The following is a 23,926-nucleotide window of genomic DNA, read 5'->3' on the forward strand; positions in this document are numbered from 1 at the left end:
TGGAGGGTGAACTGTCCCAAGCTTTAGGGGTTTTGTCAGCTGTTTTCAGAGATACTTCTTCCAAGTTGATATGATCAAAGGAGATATGTTTACTCCTCTCTTGGCTTGTCCTCTCGTTTGTGAGTGACCACAAGCACTCTTTTCTGCCTTGGAACCGTGAGGAAGACTCCCACTCCATCGTGGCCACAAGCTCTGCCATGCCAGCAGTTCTCACCCCAGGACTGCCATCCAGGACTGTGATCCAGATCCAAGCACCAGCAAAACAACAAAATCCTGACCCAGTGCCAGCAAAGAGATCCCTGCAATCCCCTTCCAATCAGCCACTTGTTCCCCCCACCCTCTGTGGGCTGATGGCTCTAGAAGCAGCCACTGCCACTGCTGCTGCCACCCTTGGGCTGGGGCCGGACAGCACTCCTCTCTCACTCAGGTCCAATAGAGGTTTCCTACTGACCTAAGTTGTCTTTGGTGTTTGTGGGCTGAGAAGTCTGGAAACCACCACAGTTGCCAGTGATTCAGTGCCTTGAGGCCTGCTCCAGTTTTGCTGGAGCCTGGTCTCGAATTCAACTTTTAAAGGAATTGTTTTCTTCTGTGGAATTTTCCCTCCAATTTGGCCAATTCTGTTTTTTAAAGAGTTGTTTCTTCAGTCAATTTTTGTGCTTCCTTTTCCAAGATGTTGACTCTTTTTTTATAATTCTCTTGTGTAACTTTCATTTCTTCTCTTATTTTTCTTCTATCTCTCTTACTTGATTTTAAAAATCTTTTTTAAGCTCTTCCAAGAGAACTTTTTGGCTTGATACCAATTCATAGTCCCCTTTGAGGCTTCACATGTAGGCATTTTGACATTGCTGTCCTCTTCTGAGTCTGGGTATGGATCTTCCCTGTTGCTATAGAACCTTTCTATGGTCAGCACTTTTTTTGCTCATTTTTAAAAGTTTAGCTCTGTTCCTGTGGTGCAGGAGGCACTGCACCACTGTCCCAACCTTCTTGCACTGAGGGCTAGGGGCTTGGTCATTGGCTTCCTGCACTGGGGCCTCTGGATCTGGTGGCTTGCCCAGTGAGCTAGGGTAGCCTGACTTAGTTGTGCCTGTTCTGCCTTGGGTTCTGGGGCTGGCAGTTTGCCTGTTGTGCTGAGGATGGAGCCCTTACAGCTGTCCTGTTATGCCACAGGTCTGCTGAGCCAGGACCCTGGGGCCTTGGATGATGATCTGTGCTGTGTCTGAGAGCCTCACCCTGCTTGCCTGGATATCACCCATGCTAGGCTGCATTCCCCCTTTACTCAAGTGTCTCAGACTTTTCTTGAAGTCCTTCTAAGTTATCTTAGGCTGGAAAACTATTTAACTCTGTCTTTTTGTGGATTCTGTCCCTCTAAAATTCTTTTAGAGGCTTGATTTAACATTTCTGAGGGAAATGGGGGAGAACTCAGGCAATTTCCTGGCTTCTCTCTGCCACCTTGGCTCTGCAAGCCCCATTCCCCTCATTCTTTATATGGATTGTGGGGACGGTGTTGGATGGTCTATGGTTGACTTCATGTGTAAGTAAGGGAACCTATTCAAGATTTCTCTGGAGCTTGACTTTTCTTTCCTACCCTTCTGTCTTTTCCACAGACCTGAGTGGGAAAGCCTTTGTATTCCCACTAGAATCTGCAGATTCCTATGTGACCCTGACACCACTCCTGGAGAATTCCCTGAATGCCTTTACTGTGTGCCTGAAAGTTTACACTGACCTGACAAGGAGCTACAGCCTTTTCTCCTATGCCACTGAGTCAATTTTTAATGAGATTCTCCTGTATAAGAGAATGACTGGGACATACACCTTTACAGTGGGTAATAAAGAAGTATTGTTCCAGGTCCCTGAGGCTGATCCTGCTCCAATGCACTTCTGTGCCACCTGGGAATCAGAGTCAGGCATTGCTGAACTCTGGGTAGATGGGAAGCCCATGGTAAGGAAGGCCCTACAACAAGGATACTCTCTGGGGATGAAGTCAAAGATTATCCTTGGGCAAGAGCAGGATTCTTTTGGGGGAGGATTTCAAAAGTCTCCGTCCCTGGTGGGGGACATTGGAGATGTGTTCATGTGGGACTTTGTGTTGTTGCTGGGAGAAATTAATACTGTGTACCTTGTGTACCGTTAGTCCTAATATCCTAGACTGGAGGGGGCTGAACTTTGAGAAAAAGGTCTATGTGGTCATTAAGCCTCAGTTATGGGCATGAGCCCCTGCTAGTCTCTGAGATCCCAGACTTTTCTGATGACTGCTTCTCACCTGAGAAATTAAATTTCATTTCCATATCTTAGATTCTGCTGTTGTTATTTTCCTGCTGGCATGGCTATTTCCTTATGATGGAATCCTAATAAAGCTGCCCTCAGCCCCAATAGTCTGATGTTTTATGGTCTCCACTGAACAGTAGGCATGCCCTGATTTGACCACACAATCTGGCTTTAACCACACCTCAGGCCCCTGGACTCAATATAGCCATTGCTTCTAGCTAGCCACTGCCCCAACCTAGCCATTACCCCCAAACTCAATTCTCTAAGGACCATAGTAGCTAGCCAATTAGAAACAGCGTGACCAGGATGTTTTACCACTGAACCATAGGAGGGATCCCTCCCCATTACCTAATCCCTTAAGAAATCCCTCCTGCCTTCTTAATATTCATAATTTCTGTTGTGTAGTAAGCATCATTGCACTATAATTTTGCCTGTGTTGTCTTACTAAGTTGCTGGTTCCTCTTGGAACATAGCCTGCTTCTGAGGGGCATCAATTCTCAATAAATGCCTGTACTTGGATTAGAGGTGGTCTGACTCTGAATTCTTTGAGACTGTGCTGCCACAATACACCATGAAACTGCAACACTTATACTGTATTATTTCTATGCTCCTCATTCTGCCCTTATAGCAAAGGCAGAGAGCGCAAGAAATAATCCAAGAGCAAATGCGTTACTTTTGGAAACTTTACCCATTGGGCATTAGGTTCATAAATATTAGAACTGGAAGGGGACATTCAAGACCATCTCCTACAAATCCTTCTATTTTATAGATGAAGAATTTACGCTGTCAGAGGGGAAGTCACTGTCTCAAGCTCACACAGCTAGTTTTTGCCAAATTTATAGAATAAGACTATAGAACAATAGTCAAAGATGGCATATCTTATGGTATCAAGTCTACCCTCATTTTACAGAGGAAGACATTGATGCCCAGAAAAGTTAAATGGCTTACTCAAGGTGAATCAGGTGTAAAGTGATAGAAGCAAATTTGAACTCAGTTACTTGGGCTTCACATCTAGCATTCTTTCTATTTCTAGGTAAATGGGGGAGGAGCGTATCTAGAACCCAAATCTTCTGTCTCCTCCATTCAATGCTTTTCCCACTTTATCATCTTTCCTTTCTTGTTATATGACATTAATCATTGTAGAATTTTAAAATCCTAAAAGACTGTACTGGAATTCTGGAATTTTACTGGACCCTAGAAGTTATTTATTGCACCCTATAGCCAACACAGATCCTGATTAGTATGAATAATGAATCCCATGAAGTGGCTGCATTATTTGAATTTTCATTGCATGCTTCTATTGGGCTAGAACTAATTATCAAAATAATCAGACTTTGATTCCAGTGAAAAATATAAAGTGGATCATTAACAAGGTATTTAGGGAACATCTGGAAAAGGACTTAATGATTGCCAAGGACTAGCTTGCTTTCATTAAGAACAAGCTATGCCAGTCCAATCTTACATACTTTTTTTTGGATAAGGTTACTAAATCTGTGGATCAGAGAGGTATGATGTAGATCAGGCCTGCACAACATAAGGCCTATGGGTCATTTATGGCCTGCTGAAGGATTTTGGACAGCCCTCAAAAAATGTAGAGGATGTAAAAGAAAGTAAAGATGCAATGAGTGCTTTATCTGTGTAGTCACTATTGTGCCAGTCATGTAACTTGGTGGTGGGTTGCCACTGTGCACTCGCCTGTTTGTCACATGACCTGTGGCAACCAATTATCGTCAGTCTGTCTCTAGTCTGAGAGGAGCGAGAGTCATATCTTTTCGCTGTGTTTTCAGTCATTACTGGTATTGAACAGGGGCAAAGTGAGTGCAGCTATAGGCCAACACAACTGAGTCCTGCTATGTGATGAGTGGCAACAACACGAGGGCTTCTTCCCCTCCCTTGCTGCACAGCTGCCCTCTAAGTTACATGAATGTCTGGTGCTCTTTCCAAGGTCAGACACTCAGTTCAGTATTTCTTTGTATGTGAGCAGTTTCTGTGGAGATTTTTTTGGTTCTAACATTAAAGTTTTTGGGATGACTTTGTAAAATGAGTGATGAAAAGAAATGGAAGATTGAATCAGAGCATAGAGTGTTTAATCCAGAGTGAACAAATAGATACTTACATGAGAGACAAAATACTGTGCCTTGTTCATTGGGAAGTAATAGCTGTTCCGAAGGAATACAATCTTTGTTGCCTCTTCAAATCAAAATATCCTGACTTAAGCAAATTGGACACCAATGAAAAATCAAAGCAACCAAATTGTTGAAAAGTATCAGTGGGGAAGAATGGTTTTTCAAGAAAGTAAACTCAGAAAATGAGGTGGTTACTAAGGTTAGTTTTCAGATTTCTAAAGAAATTTAATTCAAACATGATTCTGTGTGTGATAAACTGATTGCTGACAAGAAGTGTGATGTGTCCCAATAACTGAGTGTAAACAGTAAGAAAACCTGAAAAATGTATTAAAACTTGTACTTCTTAGCAAATTAATTTTTTAACATTAATGTGACTTCATGATCAATAAAAATCTTAAGTAATAAGTGTAATTAATTAATATTAATTGAGATTCCTCCTTTTTAACCATGGCTTATTTGTAAAATAGTTTAATAATGAATTATACCTTTACTTGGAAAGTGAGCTGCTAAAAACCTATCTGCATTCTGAAGTTTAGCCTGTTTTAATTTTGGCCCATACTTACTACCAAGTTGTGCAGGTCTACTATAGATACAATTTACCCATATTTTAGCAAAGTATTCTTGTCCAGAAGATGGAGAGATGTATATTAGAATATGGTACTTTCAGATGGATTCAGGATGGTTTTTATAACTGACCTCAAGAACAATCACTATCAACTTGACAGGAGGTCTGCATTGGAGTACTCAAGGGAACTGTCCTTGGTCCTGTGCTGTTTGATATTTTATCAATGACTTAGATCAGGACAAAGAAAGTATGTTCATTAAATTAGAAGCTGACATAAAATTGGGAGGGATAGATAGTATGCTGGATGATAGAATCAAGACCCAAGAAGATCTTGACAGCCTAGAGTGTTGAACTAAAACTACAAAATTCAATTTAATAGAGTAAAATATAATGTCTTCCGTGTGAGTTACAAAAAATATTTCACAAGCACAAAAAATGAGAGGCATGGTTAGGCAGAAGTTTGTGTGCAAGGGGCCTTATAATTATAGGTGATGGCAAGCTCAATATGTCAATAATATGAAATAGCAACTATAAAGGTAGTATGATTTTGGGCTCTATTATAGTTGCTTAACTTCCTAAAATAAGGAAGTAATAATTCCAGTATGCTCTATCCTTGATCAGACCACACATGGAATATTGTGTTCAGTTCTGAGAATCAAATTTTAGGAAGGAAATCAATCAACTGGAAAGCAGACAAATGAGGGTAACCAGAATGGTGAAGGGTCTAGAGTTCATTTAGTGTGAGGATCATTTGAAGGAAAAGTGTATGTTTAGTATAAAGAAGAGAAGACTTAGAGGAGACATAATAATCATCTTGAAGTATTTAAAGAGCTGATCCATGTAAGGAAGTTCAAATTTGTTGAGTTTATTGCCAGAGGGTTCTTGAAGGCTATTTCACTGAAATGCAAACTATGCCTGGGTCTGGCAAATTGCAGAGCCTTTGAGTGCAGCCTCAGTGATAGACTTCATGCATTGGGGACCAGAATACCTAAAAATGAGAGGATCATCAGTAGCTAGAAGGCTCTTTGGTGATGAATTCTTTGACCATGGAAAAATGTAAAATGGTCTTTTGCCCTTTGTGTCACCCTATTCAACTTCTGAGGTAATGGTGTCAGAATGGTGTAAAACAGAATAAAGTATGCTAAGGATTACACAGTTGTTAGATTGTTTATAAACATCAACCCAACTATTGAGCCTTTACATGTGAGATTCTTGTCCAATGACCAATGAGTAAGTTTACCACTAGAGAAACCGAATCATATCAGAAAATAAAAGAAGAGAGAAGATAGTTGAAACAAAATGGAAGGATGGCTTTCAGATTCTTCTTAGAGAAGTAAATAAAGGAATTTGGAGCTACAAAGAAGCAAATTGAGGTATAGCTTTAGGGAAAAATCCTAACAATTTGAGCTCTACAAAAGTGTAATGGGCTTCATTTCTCTTTACTGAAGGAATTTTGGTAAAAGCTGGATAACTACTTGTGAGATATATTGTAGCAGGGATTCTTTAGTGGATATTGGGTGGGATTCAATAAGTACTGAGGTCATTCCAACTCATTAGTGGATATTGGGTGGGATTCAATAAGTACTGAGGTCCTTCCAACTCTGATGTTCCTTTATACTATGATTCTGCTACCACAGAATAGTGGACCAGCCTATGATGCCAGTTGACAGACTATGGCTTAGTATGTATTTATCTAATACCTGGGGTAGTTCAGGGTGGGAACAAAACTGGTGCCCATGACAGGGCAAGTGTGCACAGGTTCTGCTTAACTAAACTCATAAGACGCCTCTTCTGATATTCTTGATGTTGCAGCACCTTAGAGACTGAAGCAGGTGCTCTACATACCAGGGGGGTATGTTTCCTTGGATAGCTTTCAATGGGTTCTTTAGGAGCCCGAATTTTCTGCCTATTCCTCAAAGTCATGTCCTGGTATGTTTTCATACCTTTCTAAAAGTATTTATATTCTTCTGTCTTCTATTTATTGCTACCAAAAGTTGAAACTCCAACCATCCCTCTAATAAATAACTAACATCAACTTCCCTGGTCAGAAACAATCCTGTGTCTTTTGATGCTACCACAACCCTGATTCCTTAATCCAACAGGCAGTTTTGGAAAATCATTTATACATTATTGGTGACATCTTGACTGGTGTGGATAAAAACCCTCATCAAGCAGATCTTTACACAGGGCAAACTCAGACAGCCAGTCCTAGAGACTTCAGTACAACAGTTCCCTCCAGAGCCATATCCCCAAGGCCTGACTGAGCAGAAGCAGAGAATGACCATGAAGAAGCTGCCACTGTGTTTCTTCGTCATCATGAGTCTTGAGAGATGCTCTTTCTTAGACAGGTAGGAACTGTCTATAGCTGTGTCTGAGTTTTGTTATGGGGGATGAGGCTTTGCAAAGGTAAGTCAGAGGAATGCTCTGTATGGGATGTGGGAAATGTGTTGGATTTAATATTGTTGATTTAATATGTACGTAAGGAAACCTCTTTATGAATCGTCTAGATCTCGACTCTCCTCTGTTTTTCTGTCTTTGCCACAGAACTGAGTGGGAAAACCTTTGTATTCCCAAGATTCTTATGTGACCTTGATACCACATCTGGAGAAGCCCCTGAAAGCCTTCACTGTGTGCCTGAAAGTCTACACTGACCTTATAAGAAGCTGTAGCCTTTTCTCCTATGCCACTGAGTCAAATTAAAATGAGATGTAAGAGAGGGATTGGGATGTATGGTAGGTCCCTGAGACCACTTCTTCTCCAATGCACTTGTGTGCTAGCTGGGAGTCAGACTCACTGCTGAACTCTGGGTAAATGGGAAGCCCATGGTGAGGAAGGCCCAAAAGCAAGAATACTCTCTGGAGTTTGAGTTAAATATTATCTTTGAGCAAGAGCAGGATTCTTTTGGGGGGAGGCTTTGATAAAACTCAATCCTTGGCGAGGGACATTGGAGATGTGTTCATGTGGGACTTTGTGTTGTCAATGGGAGAGATTAAAGCTTGTACTTTGGAGGGATCTTTAGTCCTAATGTCCTAGAAAGGGCTGAATTCTGAGCAGAAGGGCTATGTAAGTTCAACTATTGGCACAAGCCCTTGCTACTCTTTGTAATCTAGGGTTTTCAGTTCATTCCTTCTCGCCCAAGAAATTAAATCTGATTGTGTATATATAAATATATATATACACATATATATGCATATGCACACACATATGTATGTATACATACACACATATTTACACATACATGTATACACCCATACACATAGATACGCATATACACATAAATATATACACACATATAAATCAAAATATATAAATGCAATACATACATATATGTACATATATTTATATGCATATATATAGATAGATAGGCTCTGCCATCTTTGTGTTTCCACACATGCTCAGCTTTCTTGTCCTGAAGGACAATTTTCCTATACTGTAAGGACTGCTACACTCTACTCCACAAGGACTCTTACTTTACTCTGAATGAGAATATTTTAAGTTATGCACATCCAGGCAAAGATCAGCACCTTTCTAGTCATCATATACAAGAACTTTTCGAAGGATGGGTGATGCCTTATCAGAGGCAAGGCAGAATGCATAAGGGGAAATGGGCCACTTTTGGCAGTTTTGCTCACTGGCATCAGAATCATAAAATTATTGGAGCTGGGGGTGGGGATATTCAAGCTTCAAATCTCTCATTTTATAGATGAAGACTAAGGCTCAGAGTAGCTAAATCATTGGGTTAAGATCACACAGATTATTTTTGGCAGAATCAGGTCATACGATCATTTGGAAAATAGATAAATATGCGAAACCAGGGGCCATCTAGTCAAATCCTCTCATTTTACCCAGGAGGAAATTGAGGCCTAGATAAGTTAAATGATTTGCTAAATGTCACGCAGGTAATAATTGGTAGAGACAAATATAAACCCAGTCTATTGACTGCAAATCTGTTGCTCTATTTCCCCAGAGTGGGTCTAGAATTCAAGTTTTTTATTCCCCATCTTATACTTTTCCTATAATACTATACTTATATTATGTAATACCTTTTATCCTATGAGTTCAAAACCCTAAAACACTGAAAGCTCTCCTAGAAACTTAGTATTGGAAGGGACTCCTGAGATTACCAGTCGCAATTAAAAGTCCCCTCCACCTGGAGGCCCATTATAATGGGTGATCAAGGGAGCTAAAAAGGTAGAGAATAAAGGAGGATATTTTAATGTAATCTTGTAGCTCCTCCGCTTGCTGTCTTGCTTATTCTGTATTGTGTGAACAATGCCTATGAGTGGCTGCAGCTAGGTGGTGCAGAGGATAGAGCACCGGGCTTGAAATTACGAAGACTCATCTTCCTGAGTTCAAATCTGGCCTCAGACGTTTATTAGCTATGTGACCCTGGGCAAGTCACTTAACCCTGTTTTCCCTAGTTCCTCATTTGTAAAATGAGTTGGAGAAGGAAATGGCAAACCATTCCAGTATCTTTACTCATGAAAAATCAGACATGACTGAGTCACAACTTAGAAGTTTTAAACAATGAAAACTCAGCAACTTTTCTCTTCCCTTTCTCTATGGTCAGGGAAGGAATCAGGAGAGGTCCAACTAGAAAGGTTCATTCTTTGCTTTTTTATTGGTTAAAAAAAAGATCCACAGAAGTAAGAGTTTAAGCTACCTTGGCAAGCAACCTTCCAACAACAGTTTTGGTGATCCCAGTATAATCATCACTAACATATTGTTGAAAACCCCCTACACCCTGACCTGCCATAGACCATTCTATAGTTATCCACTCCAGAGGAACACTGCTGGATGTAACTAATTGAGAGAAAGTCACTTGGAGGCAAGATAGGTTGGAGGTGGGGCTTGGAGTAGAGTTTGGGACAGCCAGAGGGTAATCTAAAGGTACAGTACCAGAATCTAGTCAGCCAATAAACATTGATTATGATTCGACTATATGCCAGGTCCTGTGCTAAGAGCTGGGAATACAAAGGAAGGCAAAAGACAGTTTCTACTCACAAGGAACTTACGGACAACATGCTATGTACAAACAAGATACAAGCAGGGTAAATTGGAGATAATCAGGAGAGGGAAAGCACTAGGATTAAGGAGGATTGGGAAAGGCTTCCTGTGGAAGGTGGGGTTTTAGGTGGGACTTGAAGGAAGCCAGAGAAGGCAAGAGGTGACAGTGAGGAGAGATAGCACTCCATGACTGGGGAATGGCCAGGGGAACTTCCTGTATATAGGAAATGGTATACCTTGCCCAAGGAACAGCAAGAAGGCCAATGTCACTGGAAGAAAGAGTAGGTGGTATCATGCGTGAAATTTAACAAAGAGGTAAACTGAGGCACTTTTCTCCAGGCAAGATAACATTAATGGGAATATACTTCCTTCAAATAAAAAAGTTAATGACACTGTCTCTGGCCCAACACCCTGAGAAAAAAATCTCTTGTTTTGTAGGTTTTGGGGAGTACAGAACAAAGAACACAATAGGGTAGGTGACATCATGAGGCTAAGGGCTACATGATTGGTTACAGAGCTGGGGGACAGGGAACGATATAACTGGTTGGAAGTTTGGTAACGAAGGGCTAGCAATGACTCCCTCCTCTCCTGAGACTAAGAAGTGCTCATTGTTTGAGTCCAGGTGCAAGACAGCTGTCCAGGTTTTTTGGACAGTGAACCAGATATTCTTGAAAGATAGCTTGGTGGTGTAAAGATATTAGGTCCAAGTCCCTTGTGTTCACACACATCCCCCAAGGTCAGCTAACTCCTTGAGGTAAGAATACAACAATGATTAGGGGGAGAGCTAGATTTTCAAACTCTACTTATTACAGACCAGCTGAATCCCTGAACCAAGCTCAGAGACAAAGAAGCATGGCTTAAGCAGTTACAGGACAAACGCAGTTACCAGACAAAATCGATCAATTAAAAATGATAAAGGATCAATTTTAATCTTTTCAGTGGGGAGAATACAGGTGTATGAAGACTGGAAGAGGGTAGGGGGTTATGAAGGGCTTTAAAAAGCCAAACAGAGGATGGTCTATTTGAGCCTGGAGATGATAGGGAGCCACTGGAATTTAGTGTGTGTGTGATGTGTATGTGTGGTGTGTGTGTGTGTGTGTGTGTGTGTGTGTGTGTGTGTGGGCTGTCATGGTCAGAGCTGCACTTTAGGAAGATTACTTTGACAGCAGTCATGATGAAACAGACCCCAAGCAGAATGAAGCCGGGCCTGACCCAGTCTCTTTGGGGTTTGCCTTCCTTTGTTCTATTCTATCTTCCAGGCTATCAATCCAGAGACTTCTTGTGACTGTTTCATAACTTCTTTCAGTGCTCACCACTGTTTGGTGCTGATACCCTTTTCAGTCTCCCCTTAGTGTGTAGTGAACTCCGCCATAAGCAGGCCCAAGAGAAGGGGAAAGGGCCCAGCTGTAATCAAGGACACGACTGTCATTGACCTTGTTCCATAGAGCAGTACTCTGTAGTGGAATGAGGACAATAGCAAACACATGGGTTCACACTTGTAGCTGTGAGACCAGGGCCAAGTTACTTGATCTCTCTTAGCTGCAGATTCATCACTTATAAAATGAATATAATAGTGTTGGTGAGCCTTGAACCTTTATAATGCTTAAAGTGCTATAGAAATGTGACCTAAATAATAATAGCTAGCAATTACACAGGTCTTTAAGGTTTACAAAGCACTTTACAAATATTATCTTATTTTATCCTCACAACAACCCTAGGAGGTAGGTGTTACTTATTTTATAGATAAGGAAACTGAGGCAAGCAAGGATTAAGTGACTTGTCCAGGGTTAAACAGCTTGTAAGTATCCAATACTAGATTTGAATTTAGGTCTTCCTAACTTCAGGTTTGGCATTCTAACCACTGAGGCACCTAGCTGCTTAATAGTAATAACATTGAAAATGTTTAAGAAATAGTTTATTTTTATTTCCAAATTCTCTCTCTCCCTAACTCCCTTTCCCACCTATTGAGAAGGAAAGAAATCCAATATTCATTATATATATGAAATCATGCAAAAACATTTCTACATTAGCCATATTGGGAAAAAAATCAAGAAAAATAAATAAAGAAAAAATATGCTTTAATCTGTCCTCAGAGTCCAACAGCAATAACTAATTGCAATTTCTAATAGACTTAACCTAATAGCAATTTCTTTTGCATTGTTATCATGACCAGTCACTAAGCCCTTTTGTTTTTCTAACCTCTTCTAGCCCCAGTTTTTACAACTATAAATGAATATACTAATATTTGCATAAGCTATTTCATAGTATTGCTTTGAGGAAAGCACTTTGCAAATCCCGAAAAACCACAGAAATGACTTAATCAAAATATTAGCAGAAGCATTCTATTTCCTGAATCCTTTAGTATTTTCTCTGTCTAAAACCTCATGTAGCTCACAACGCAATCAGATGTACAAGAGTCCTCCAGGGACATTGGAACATAAAGAAAGATACCTAGCAACCCCAGACTCCCAGTACCGTACTGTTGTGCTATGAAGGGGTCCTATCTGGCTCTATTTCTCTGTCTTTCCAACATATACAGCTCCATATCTGTAGTATGACAAGCTACCACCATCACAGGATGCTGGGCTCTTCCATCCCCGCCCCCCATCTATAGGCAACCTCAGGGTGAGAGAGAGGGCGTGCCCTCCATAGGGATATTTGGAAGAGCTGTACGCTTCTTCTAAGACTTAACTGATCTATTTCTCCTACTGGACTAATATCCGGAGAAAAGTTGGGTTTCCCACAAAGGACGTTGCTAGTGACAATTGAAAATAAGGCAAATGAAGAGAAGCTCATAGCAAAAGATCGATAACACATGTAGATCCCAGGAATTTTATCACTAATTTTACTTTTAATCCCTTATGTCCAGCATAGCTTCCTAGACTAATCAGTTCTTGCTTACAGCTACACAGGCCCACAGCAGGTGACTGTCTGGTGGTAGTTAGTCCTGATCTGTCTCTTCTACTGGACTAATATCTATCTAGACAGAAACATTGAGTTTCCCACATAGGACTTTACTAGTGACTAAAGAAAACAAGCTAAGTGAAAAGAAACTCATAGCACAGAACTGATAAATTGTAGATCCCAGGAATTAAAAAAATGCTTTAGTTCTATTTAGTGGGGCTGGTATGACTGATACCAACCAGATCTAAAGAACATTTTACACTGGTCCGAACCTCAGTGCTGGATCCACTCACTTCCTTAATTCGGACTCAGTAAAGGTCTTCGTATACAATAATAATTCAACAACCATTTTTAAGTGCCTATTGTATTTAGGGTACTAATAACTCATGGTCTCTACCTTTATGGAGTTTACTTTTTAGTGCCACAATCATTACTTCACAAGAGTGCCAAGAGTTAGGAGAAGAGACAAAATGGCTCCCAAAGGACCCTTAAGTAGGGACAGATCACAAATGTACTACCATCTATAGCTTTTCATGAGAGTATTTTTTATATTTCATTGATTAATTGCCTCCATTTCTGAATATATTCCAATCACCTTCTTTAGGCAGAGATTCTTCTCTTGTAACGTGGATTTATTAAGAAAAAAATTTTTGAAAAGTAGTTTAGTAAAATTAGCAGTATATACAGTATTTTGTACCCATAGTTCTCCATCTCTGAATTGAAGGGAGCATATTTCATTTTCTCAACCCTTCTTTGGGTTCAAGCACGGCCTTTTTAATATTTTATTTTTTTCTAGTAACATGTAAAAACAATTTTTAGCTTTCATTTTTCTAAAATTTTGAGGTCTAAATTCTCTGTATCCCTTCTCCCCTTGAGAAAGCAAGCAATTTGATATCGATTATACACGTGCAGTTGATGGGGTGCTTGAGCCCCAGCCCTAAGATCAATTTCTCAGCAGGCTCTTGCCCTGTGAGAAAATTTCCTCTTGCTGCAGAATACATTCTCTTATCAAAATAGACAGAGAGGTGCCTGGCCCATGGATTTTTGTCCCTGGCTGACCTAAGGACTCTCTTGGCATCAGATCCCCAAGGTCCATTCCTCTGGCAACTAAACAAAAAACACCTGTCTTTTCTCCTTCACTGTCTGGTATCTCTGCAAAGTTATCTCTGCAAAACTCCCTATGTGTTTCCATCCATAAATCACTGACACCTGTTCCCAAGATACCTGGACCCCTTAGATTACCTAATTATTCCTTTCCCTGCCCTGTTTCTAACATAAGCTTTAGATTCACTCCCATTAAGTTGCAAGTTCCCCAAAGGAACTTTACCTGCTTCTATTGGCATAACAATAAACCGCCTCTTGACTGAAAGACAGCTTGAGTGTGTGGATTCATTCCAGGCACCGTGACATTGGCATTATCGAGCTCTTAGTACACCTAACCTCTACCCCAAACCTCTTCACAGTCATGCAAAACACATTTCCACATTAGCCATATTGTGAAAGAAAATACAGACCAAAAAAAGACAAGAAAAATAAGGAAAGTAAAAAAAAAAAAAGTATGCTTTGATCTGTATTCATACTCCATCAGTTCTTTCTCTGGAGATGGATAGCATTTTTAAAAAAAAATCATAAGTCCTTTGGAATTGTCTTGGATCACAGTGTTATTGAGAATAACTGATTCATTTATAGCTGATCATTATACAATATTGTTGTAACTGTGTACAAAGTTCTCCTGGTTCTGCTCACTTCTGTGAGCCTCAGTTCATATAAGTCTTCCCAGGTTTTTCTGAAACCATCCTGTTCATCATTTCTTATAGTACAAAAGTATTCCATCACCATTATATGCCACAATTTGTTCAGCCATTTCCCAGTTCAGGGACATCCTTTCAATTTCCAATTCTTTGCCACCACAAAAAGAACTACTATAACATTTTTGTACATATGGGTCCTTTTCCTTTTCATTTGATCTCTTTGGGATACAGACCTAGTAGTGGTATTGTTGGGTTAAAGGGTACTGCTTCATAAACTTGTCTGAATACCAGAATTTGAAGAATCCTTAAAATCAGTTTGTCTAACTGGTATCTGTACTAGAATTCTCTGCATGATATTCCTGATAGCCATCAATATTCCTCTTGAAGACCTTTACTGCTTCCCAAATGTAGCTCTTTCTATATTTCAATAATTCTTTTTGGGAAGTATTATTTTCTCCATTGATCCATTTTCCCTCAATTTTTACAATTCTATCTAGTCCACCTTGGGTCAAGTGGAACAATTCAAATGAAAGACATTGGAATGTGAATCAGATGCTATAAATTTAAAGTCTATTGTATACTACTTGTGTGAACCTGGTTGAATCCTTATTATCTCTGAGTCTTTGTTTCTGCTTTTATAAAACAAGAGGGTTGGACTAGATGATCTCTGAGGTCTCTTCTAGTAATATAACTACAATTTATTATCCTAAGTCTGTTAAAATAATTAAAAGCTGATATCATGTCTTCCCAAGTCTTATATCCTTTAAGGTTAAATATTCTCAAATCCTTCAATGGATCTACTACAACTTTTTCACCATTCAAGATGTCCCTTTTGAATATATGCTCACTTGCCCATTTTCTCCCCTAAAATGAGTGCCCAAAGGAGCAAAATATTTTAGACCTGGCCTGGCTATGATTAAGATCAGTCCACCTCTCTACTTTGAGAAGCTATGGCTCTTATAATGGCTTAAATTCACATCAACCTTTTTGTTTATGTAAGAAGGAAAGCAATCTAGGTTGCTTGAAATATTTCAGGGCAAAGGCTGACTGCTCTACTATAGCTCCACCCCTCCCCTACAGTATTGCTAAGTGAAGGTCCAAGGAAATTCACATGGGCTTAGTTCTAACTGTCAGGACATATTGAGAACTGAAAAAATTTATTCATTCCAAACTAAATTATCAATCGATTCTGTGGTAATTTCTGTGAAGGAAAAATGGAATTGACAAAAAATCTTAGATATAGGGCTACTTCCTCTGCTTTGTGAGAATGGCTATGAGTCTAACTAACAAAAGAACTGCCATAGAATGTATACAGTATTGCAAAAGAGTAAGGAAAAACCCCTCCCTTTGAGGAAGAAGAAACTCCTGAGGAGAGGGCATCAGCTCAGAGGAGAATCAGTCCAGCAGTAACTGATAGCAGTATCTCAGTGGGGAAGAGGTCTGGAAACAGTAGCAGTAGCTCTATGGAGAAGCAGTAAGCATCTGATTCAGAGGTATAACAAGCAAGGCACAGTAGGATGCTGAAAGGTTAAGCTTATAGAATCCTGGGATATGTTTCATTTAGAATGCAACCCTAGGAATGTGATTCTGGCAACATGAGAATCTGAGTGTGGTTGTGCCACTTTGTGTGTGGGAGATTAAAAAAAGATGCTATCTGTTTTGCTATTCTAGTCTAACAAAATGCCTCCTGTGTTGAACTAATGTGTTTTTTGGTGTGGTCTGGATAGATCATGGTACTGAGAGATTGCCATTATAGATCTGAATAAATGCTGACACAACAGCACCTTGAACCTAGGAAGTAATGAAGGATTGCAAAGTCACTTGAAAGAGGTTGTGTTGGATTTGTGGGTCTTTTAACAATTACTAATGGAATATCATTTTGAGTATTGGACCAAACTGTGAGGCTACATGCCTACCACAGGGATCCATTGAAGATAATTTCTTTTTTTTAAAGTTACAAATTTGATAGTGAACTTTTAAAATGAAATTTGCTAGTCAGACCAATTGACTTAAGATAGTCAAGATACTGTTGTATGTCAACATGTCAATGAAGTTTTGTTGTTTGTTGCTGGAGTGACTGATATTATAAAACTGTTGTGACTTTCACATTTAAATATTGAGTCATTAGTTTCTATCACAAATGATGATTATTAGCAAACTTGTACTCAGTAATGAGTCTTGATCCTTTATTCGATCGTTTTATTATTAATAGTTTTCGGAGTGCCAGGATCAAATACAAAATCCTCTGTTTGGTGTACAAAGTCCTTCACAATCTAGCTCTCATACATTTCCAGTTTTTTTTAGCATCTTACCGCCTACCCTTCCATCCAGTGATCCTGGCCTCCTGGCTGTACCAAGAACAAGATACTCCATCTCTCAACTCCAGGCATGTATTTTCTCTAGCTATCTCCCATGCTTAGAATGTTCTTCCTCCTCATCTCTGCCTCATGTTTTCTTTAAGTCCTAACTAAAATCCTATCTTCTATAAGAATCCTTTCTCAACCCCTCTTAATTCTAATGGCTCTCCCTTTGAATTATTTCCTCTTTATCCTGTACATAGCTTGTGGGTATATATCTATGTACTTATTGTCTTCCTCATTAGATTGTGAATTACTTGAGGGCAGAGACTGTCTTTTTCCTTGGCGCTAGCTAATCATAGAAAGTAAACTGTCAGGCTATCAATATAACTACAAAGACTCAATATTGGGAATCCTTGTTTTTTTTCTGGTGGGCACTCTTACCCACCAGAAGAGAAAACCTCTGAGTCCTGTCTAGGATATGTCACAGAAGCAATATGAAAGTAACAGGCATCTGATTCCAAATATAAAAGGCCAATGGAGAATTTTTAGGGACTTGCTTTCCACTCTCTGTTCTTTCCCTTCCACAGCCATCACCCAGGGGAGCAAGCCTTGTGGAGATGTGACCTGGCAACTGCTTCTTTGGGTTCTGGAGCTCTTACCTTCTCAGCAAAGTTACTGAAGACCCAGAAAATAGGATTCTTGCCTCTAAAATCCTTGGTATTTTCAAATGGTTCAATATCAGAAATGGATGTGATTATCCACAGAAATTACATGAAAGAATATGCATTGCCATCTGCCTTGCTCCCACACTCTAAGGACTATGGGACCTTCCCATCTGACTTGCAGCTGAACAATTCCATATGTGTTGTCTCCCTCAATAGAACGTAAACTCTTTGAAAGCAAGGACTATCTTGCTTTTTGATTGCTTAGCATAGTATTATGTGCATAGTAAGTGATTGACAGATAATTTTTTTTCATTCATTCCAAAAAGTCCAGAGTCATAGGGCTTAAATGTATGTAGAGATTGAATGGAAACCATATTGGTACTGAGTACACAGAAATATGTATGTCCAATTCCTTAATATTGTTCATAATGAAAGACAGAATGTTCTTAACCTTATAATACACTTGAAAAGGCCTCTCTAGAGAGGCAGTGCCTGAGAAGTAGATGGACAATGTCAGATTTATCTAAATGAGCAGGAGTTTGACATATAATTAATCCTCATAGGTGTATTTATTAGTGAGGGAAGAACAAGGACAATGTCTTGGTTATTCAGAATTGCTGTATGTGATGAAGAATCTAGAACTAAAGATAGTGGAAAGAAAGAGAGGTTGGAAATGGAAGACATTGGTTCCACTAGCTCCAGGACATTTCTTTAGGTATGGGCCATTATAAACAAGAAGGAAACCAACAGAGATTATTTGAATTCCACTGAAAAAGGTTGAAGAAAGTCTGCTAGAAGATGTATCAGCATGCAGTCATTATTTAAGCAAGGGCAAAGAAGCTTGGGGCCACAGATAGTAAACTCACTGCAAGACCAGCATAAAGAGAGCACAGCTGAAGAGGCAGAGGTACACTGTGTCTGTATTCAAGATGGTCACATGCATGGGTATATAAAAGAAGAAATTCGGTACTGGTCTGCCAGAAGCAAAAGGCAGATGGATATGTATTTGGAAATAGAGATGGGTTTGGAGACAGGTTTATCTCAGACCCAGAAGGCTTTAAAATCTGACTCATCAACCTTGACCAACTAACCAAGGTCAGTCAATAAACATTTATTAAACACTTACCATATGCCAGGAATTGTGGTAAACACTGGTTATACAAATATGAAAAAAAGAAAGACAATCTCTGCCCTCAAGGAGCTTATAATCTAATGGGGGAAGATAACACCTAGAAGAAAGCTGAAAAGCAGGAGTTGGGATCCAGGGAAGGTGCTCAACACAGAGTGTGAACAGAGAAGTCCCATAAGTAGTATAGCCATGTGAGAACTGAGGAGATGTTTTGATCTGTGCTCTCTTCTTAAACTGGAGGTTCTGGAGTTCGTGGCTAATGCAGCAATGCTAGTGAGGATTAAAGATAAAGAATGTCCTGTTTTGTTGGATAGTGGATCTCCACTTGCACTACATGACCTTTATAGCAGAGGTTGCAGCCCAATACTCCTGAGGCAACCAGATTAAAATGTAATTGGGAAATACTAACAAAATAAGTAAAAATGCAAAAGTGTTCATAAGAGTCAGACATGACTGAAAAATGACTAAAGGAAAAAAAAGCTAATATGATACCAATAGAGATTGGTTTCTATTTGAGTTTGACACAATTACTCTACAGCCTATTAGAGAATGGGTCCCTCTAGACAAATATTTATCTTATGTTAGGGGAAGCTTAGAATTCTCAAGGGAAGATAGAAACATCAGCAAGATGGTAGCCTCTTGATCCTGGTGATCCAGACTTGGCAAACATCTTGGGAGGTATAACTTCCTGGATAAAAGAAAGAGCATTTAGATTAGATTTATATGGGCCATGAGTCAGTAGCAGGGTGAGGTGGACAAATAGGAGTGGTTGAACAATGCATCTCAACACTCCATCCCAGCACTAGTAACTTGAAACTCCATTCAAACACTAGTTATACTTTCTTTCATATAATTATTCAAGCAATATTTGTTGGTTGATTGATTGGCTGATATTTATTAGTTAATCTATTGGAGAAAACCCGACTTCATCTCATTCAAAATACTGGAAGAATATTAAAGGCAGTAAGCTGTAGTGTATTACCAGGATACCAAGATAATCCAGAATTTCTGTCCAGAACCTTGTAAGAAGATAGAGGTCAGTATTGTCAAAGGGTATCACAGGAGCAATGAACTCTTTATTCAAAGATGAAATCAGAACAGATGACTCTCCAATGCTTTAAGAATAGTTATATCATCAGAGGAAGAAATGGCATACCAGGGCTGCCCTGTTTTTACTGTGCGAATGACATGGAAGTGTTCCTGAGGAACTGCAGATACAATCCATCTCAACTATACCTCACCCCTTTGAGAACAGTCTCAGAAAATTTCCCTCTCTGAAATGCACAACCTCAGGGACCACTTGATGGAACTCTTAGTCAACTGCCTCATTTCAAAGTCATATTTTTTAGGCATTACCTGTAGTAGTGACACTGATGGACAAAGAAAGAATAGATTCATAACGTGTGAGTCTTTTAAGACCTTGAATGTGAGAGCTAACATGGATCAGGACAGCACACCTTAAGATGAGATAAATGCTCAGACTGCCAATCAACCTGCTGGGAGGATTTGAGATAATGTGGGCTGTGGACAGATGGAGAAGATAGAGGATATGAGGAATGGAGATACAGGCACTGGAGTGGTGGAGTTGGGGAGGACAAAGCTGGACAATATAGGTCTGCCTTATCAGCAACTTTACCACTGTTTTGCCCGCTTCTCTGTAGCATGAGTTTCAGAGGCAATAGATTACAATCCTTTGGTGATATGTATGATTGTGTATCTCAATTCCTCTGCTAAGTGATTTAATCCAGATTGAAAGTTTGGCTTTAAAAATGTATGTTTCTTGCCTGGTCTGCAAATCAAGATTCAAACTGAATACAGCTGATTTTTCAGCTTCCAGCTGGTTGGGAAGTCGAGCCAAATGAGTACTTTCAATATATCCTACGTGGAAGCTAATTGTTCACATGGGTTCAGAGTTGAGTTAACAGTTGGGTTCAAAACAATCAACTTTACAAGCACAATGTTGAGGGGATATGACTGAGATAGTAATGCATCTGAAAAAAAGATCTAGAGGTTTTAGTGGACCATGAGCTCAACATGAGTTAACAGTAACATGTGGTAGCAAATAAAGCTAGTAGGATTTCAAGTATTCCGGATTAAAGGGATGATAGTTCTATTCTACTCCATTCTGCTTTGACCTCATATGCATATTATCTGATTGGTTCCCAGAACCAATTTTAGGGAGGACATTAATAAATAAAGGCACTCTCCAGAGGAAGGCAATCAAGATGATAAAGGGACTCAAGATCATGCCATATGATGACTGAAGGAACTGCAGATGTTTTGCCCTTGGTAAGAAGACTCTTAAGGGGGAAGGAATACACTTTTTGGTCCCTGAAGGCAGAAGTGGGAGCAATGATCAGACATTGAAATGAGGCAATTTTAAGCTTGATGCAAAGAAAATTCAAGCTTTTGAAAAGTGTAGTGGGCTGCTTCAGGAGGTAGTTTGCTCCTTCTCAGTGGTTTTCTTTAAGTCAAGGTTGGATAACCATTTATAAGGTGTGATATAGAGTTTAGTTTTTTGTTCAAGTAAAATTTGGACTTCATGACATTAGAGGTCCTTTCCAACTCTAAAGATTCTGTGATTTTTGTGATTGGTGATTCTGACCCTTGAATATTGGAATTTGAGTAACTTAGAAGATGGTTGATACTATTGACACAAGCATTGAAACGGATAAATTAGGATGAGGAGCAGGGTTTTGGGAGAAGAGAATGAGCTACAATCATAAAGGATCTTCCTGAGGTTTTTACTTCAATTACTCATTTTTAAGCTGGCCTTTGGAAACTTGACTTTTGGCATATCCTTTTTTCTTTTGAATTGCATGTCAGCTGTTAGGCCTGACAAGATGATAAACTAGAAAGGCTTTCTGTTTTGGATGCGAAAGAATTACCGTCTAGTTGTGGTATAACTGTGCATGTTATAGGAATATTTACAATGGGAAGAAAGGCAGCAAAAAGGCATTCTTGAATTAGTTTCTCAAAAAGCCATTCAGAATCTTTCTCCAAATGTCTTCCCAAATATGCTGGAGAAAATCTCCTTTTTCTGAATTCCAAGACTTTCTAAAATTGTTCTTTCTAAAATTGTTTTGGGGGCAGTAAAAATAAAACTAGGGTTGTGAAAAAAGTTTTAAATGAGTCAAGGGTAGAAAGGGTGTTGCAATATATTGCAGGGTAGCAACAGATTGTGGAGAACCTTGAATGCCAAGGAAAATAGTTTGATTATTACTTGGTATGCTACAAAGGTATTTTGAGGAGAGGGATATCAAGATGAAGTCCTTCCTCTGACACAAAATGGTTGAGTGATCCTGGACAAGCCATTTAACCTCTCAAGTGCTCTTTTCAACATTCTAAAACCATGAATTGGTAAGAAGGTGCCTACCTGTATTGGTATGAGGAGTTTCCTCATTCAGAAATTTTCTAGAGCAATGCAATTCTTATTCTAGTCCCTATCCCTGTAACGAGATCACATCAGTGCATAAAAATTATTCTGACTCTTCATTGTCTTAACTCTGTTTCTGCCATGAAATTACTGTATGGTTTTGGGTAAATCACTTAAAACCTCCAGTTTTCTCATCAATATCATAAAATTGGCTCAGATGACACCTAAGGTCCATTGAACTTTTACATTCCATGATATGCTCTCTAGTACATGTATCAAATTATATACAATTTATTGTAATTAGGTCCTCTCTCAATCCATTTATGGACATCTTAGAAATCCTATACTGTACAGATATATTGAGCTGAATGAACATGGTGTTTGTAGTCACTTCTGTTAAAAGTGGCACATGAATTCATTGGCCAAGAATGTGAGTGCCTATTACATTATCTTCATGTTGGCAAATCAGATTTGATTTATAACATTTTAAGTTTTAGTGCCTTTAAAATTTAGTCCCTTTCCCAGGAATTCCAATTCTCATATTTCAGTGAGTTGAGGGGAATGAGTGAAAGAGCAGCCTTGATAGCTCTCGGGCCTAACTAGATTCAATCCCTGACTAGAAGAGTAGAAGCATGGGTAGAGACAGCTGGTCAATACCCTGGGATTGAGCCTATATGGGCTCATCGAGGATGAGAAGATGTCAAGATGGATGTTCCCTTATGGGAACCTGAAGCCTTTTCTCCTGGATGCAGAAAAGCCTGTTAATATTCAGTTTATCTTTTCACACAATATGTCTGGATGTACTTATTGGGAATCCAGTTGGGAAAAGTCAGTTGAAGGAGGAGCATCTCTGGAGAAGAAAGATAGATTTTTTACACTGAAGTATTTTGCCAGAACATTGTCCCTAGTGGCAGGAGGGAAGTAGAGGCATATTAAAGCCCATTTTTTAGTTCAACTGAAAATATTAAGAAATAATATTTTCTCCAGAACAAAAATCTTTTCATACTTTTCCCTTTAGGAAAGTGGATAGAATAAAAGTTAAGACCTTTTTTTTTTCAGGAAAATGGATTTTAAGGGCAATAACTAAACCTATTTTTTTGTTCTATTTAGATATTAGTCTTTCCCACTCTCTGAAGCCATTGGCCTCTTGTGACCAATCTCAGGGAAAGGTTCTCTTCTCTTCTTCAGAAAGGATTGTGATATTGATTGCCAAAAGGAAGCCTTTTTATTTCTCGGGTCGAGGAAGAAATTAAATAGTGACTATTGTTCTGAAATGTTAATCCCTAACTGTATTTTACTAACATACTATATATTTTAATATGTTATAATCTTTTCCTTGTTCAGGATTATAAACATTATAAAAGTTACTTCAATTTGTCTTTGGGTAGAGAGATGTATCTGAGGGCATGGGATAGAATGGCATGTGATTAGGCCAGTTTGGACATTCTCTCTCTCTCTCTCTCTCTCCTCTCCTAGAAATGCTTAGATATTCAATTAGTGTTAAATTTAATAAATATTCCCAGAACACAGAAGACAACATTAATGTTTTTTTTTCTTAGACAGGGCTTGGAGAGGACAGGACAGATAGACAGTCAGAGACAGAGACTCAGAGACAGATAGAAACCCAGACATGAACTGAAAGAAAAGAGAGAAAAAGACAGAAGAGAGAGCTAATTAGAGACTGTTTTGGTACAACTTCCTGGATCAAAGAAAGAGCATTTAGATTAGATTTATATGAGCCATGAGTCAGTAGTAGGGTGAGGTGGACAAATAGGAGTGGTTGAACAATGCATCTCAACACTCCATCCCAGCACTAGTAACTCGACACTCCATTCCAA

General features: G+C 39.3%; 2 pseudogenes; both read left to right on the forward strand.

Moving 5' to 3' along the window:
- Positions 1–1,133: 1,133 nt before the first annotated feature.
- Positions 1,134–2,422, forward strand: LOC118846866 (annotated as a pseudogene).
- A 4,924-nt stretch (positions 2,423–7,346) lies between these two features.
- Positions 7,347–8,006, forward strand: LOC118846868 (annotated as a pseudogene).
- Positions 8,007–23,926: the final 15,920 nt, after the last annotated feature.

This window comes from Trichosurus vulpecula, chromosome 4 (genome assembly GCF_011100635.1).
Source record: "Trichosurus vulpecula isolate mTriVul1 chromosome 4, mTriVul1.pri, whole genome shotgun sequence".
NCBI lineage: Eukaryota > Metazoa > Chordata > Mammalia > Diprotodontia > Phalangeridae > Trichosurus > Trichosurus vulpecula.